Raw genomic sequence first — 2296 nt, 5'->3', positions numbered from 1 at the left:
TGCTGTTGTTTTGACATTAAATTTGCCCTCTGGGATAAATAAAGTATCCATCCATCTTTCTATTTAACTATCCATCTAGAACTGCACGCTCAAGTTCCGCTCGTGGACTTACGACCACACCGAAGTCGACCTCATCCTCACCAGCGACTTCGCCAGCCGGGACGACTTCACGCCGAGCGGCGAGTGGGACATCGTGTCGCTGCCCGCCCGCAAGAACGAAGACCCCAACGACATCACCTACCTGGACATCACCTACGACTTTGTCATCAAGCGCAAGCCTCTGTTCTACACCATCAACCTGATCATCCCCTGTGTCCTCATCACCTCTCTGGCCATCCTGGTGTTCTACCTGCCCTCTGACTGTGGAGAGAAGATGACTCTCTGTATCTCTGTCCTCCTGGCCCTCACTGTGTTCCTGTTGCTGATCTCTAAGATAGTACCGCCCACCTCTCTGGCTGTGCCGCTCATAGGTAGGTAGACGTAGTGGCTTGGTTTGTCCTGGTCAATTATTTCATTGACGTGTTGTTAGTACTGCATTTTGTTATTCCATGTGGGTAATTCTTCCTCTGTGTGTGTATGTTGGAGTTGTGTGTGAGTGTATGCTCGTCCATGACTGTGTCTCTGAATGGTGGATGGATATACTTACTGTACGTGTGTTAGAGGGGTAATCAGTGTCATTACCTAACCAGCCTCTCCTCTCCTCTCCTCTCTCTCTCCTCTCCTCTCCTCTCCTCTCCTCTCCTCTCCTCTCCTCTCCTCTCCTCCCTCTCCTCTCCTCTCCTCTCCTCTCCTCTCTCTCCAGGTAAATACCTGATGTTCACTATGGTATTGGTCACCTTCTCTCCATCGTGACCAGTGTGTGTGTCCTCAACGTTCACCACCGGTCCCCGTCCACCCACCGCATGCTGACTGGGTCAAACGCCTCTTCCTGCTCCGCCTCCCCGCCTTCCTCCTCATGAGACGACCCGGGGAACAATAACGTCCGGGAAAAAACTTCGCCGGAAGCACGCCACTACCGCTGCCGGGAACACCACCTCCGGGAACACTGGGAATTCCCGAGGCGGGGTGAAAAAGCTGCATTCCGACATCAGGCTGGGAGGAATCCAGACAGACTCAGACTCGTTCTATGTTAACGAGGATTCAGCACAGAAGTTCAGCTGGAAGGTGGGAGACGTGTCGGGGGACGGAGGTATTCCGGGTTCAGGCGTCGCGTGGCAGTCCAGTGGGACGCTGACCTGGAGGAGGCGGTGGACGGGAGAGTACATCGCTGAACACATGAAGACGGAGGATGGAGATGAAGGGGTGAGGAGGAGGAAGAGGAGGAGGAGGAGGAGAAGAGGACAATGAAATCTGTACAATGACTAGTGTAGATTTGTAATTGGCATATGCATATTTACAATCACACATTCTCTCTCTCTCTCCTCCCTCCTCTTTCCCCCTACACCTCCACCTCTCTTCCCCTTGCTCTCTCTCTCTCTCTCTCTCTCTCTCTCTCTCTCTCTCTCTCTCTCTCTCTCTCTCTCTCTCTCTCTCTCTCTCTCTCTCTCTCTCTCTCTCTCTCTCTCTCTCTCTCTCTCTCTCTCTCTCTCTCTCTCTCTCTCTCTCTCTCCCTCCCTCCCTCCCTCCCTGTCTCCCCCTACACCTCCCCTCTCTCTCCCTCCCTGTCTCCCCCTACACCCCTCTCTCTCCCCCTCTCTCTCTCCCTCTCCATCTCTCTCTCCCCCTCTCTCTCTCTCCCTCTCCCCCCCCTCTCTCTCTTCCTCTCTCCCCTCTCTCCCCGCTCCCCCTGTAGATCATAGAGGACTGGAAGTATGTAGCGAGGTAATTGACCGCCTGTTCCTATGGATCTTTATCCTGGTGTGTGTGGTGGGAACCCTGGGTCTCTTCATGCAGCCCCTTTTCCAGAGCTATAACACTCCTACTGCAGACAGCAATGAGTGAGTCACACACACAGAGGGGATGACGTACACACACAGGCACGCACACAGACTTGCAAATAGACACACACACACACTGAATATTGACACAAATTAATACAACAAACTAATACAAACACATGCAGACATGGTCACATAAACAGATTAAATTCACATAAATACAATAACATTGCTAAAACTCAACTCTCTTCTATATTCCCATATCATTCTAATATTCTCCTCTCTCAGGTATGGTGATTTCTGAGAGCCCCAGGGAGTGGGCGTTGGAGAGGGAAACCCCGTAGCAGCTAAACGGACCGCTGTCCTACGAACTCTGGAGCAACCTGTGCCAAAGCCAGCACCGTCAGTAGAAGTTCTCC

At 52.3% G+C, this 2296-nt stretch overlaps 1 pseudogene across 1 annotated transcript in view; it reads left to right on the top strand.

Annotated features, from left to right (window-relative positions):
* Positions 1–1941, top strand: part of LOC311110123 (neuronal acetylcholine receptor subunit beta-2-like) — a 15594-nt pseudogene extending 13653 nt beyond the window's left edge. Inside the window, exons 6-8 of the transcript in view lie at positions 80–470; positions 803–1302; positions 1793–1941. The product of the transcript in view is annotated as a neuronal acetylcholine receptor subunit beta-2-like (transcript). The remainder of the gene's footprint in view (positions 1–79; positions 471–802; positions 1303–1792) is intronic.
* The last annotated feature ends 355 nt before the right edge of the window (positions 1942–2296 follow it).

Source organism: Coregonus lavaretus, assembly GCF_964263955.1.
Source record: "Coregonus lavaretus genome assembly, contig: SUPER_35_unloc_2, whole genome shotgun sequence".
NCBI lineage: Eukaryota > Metazoa > Chordata > Actinopteri > Salmoniformes > Salmonidae > Coregonus > Coregonus lavaretus.
This window is presented reverse-complemented; position numbering and strand designations above follow the sequence as displayed.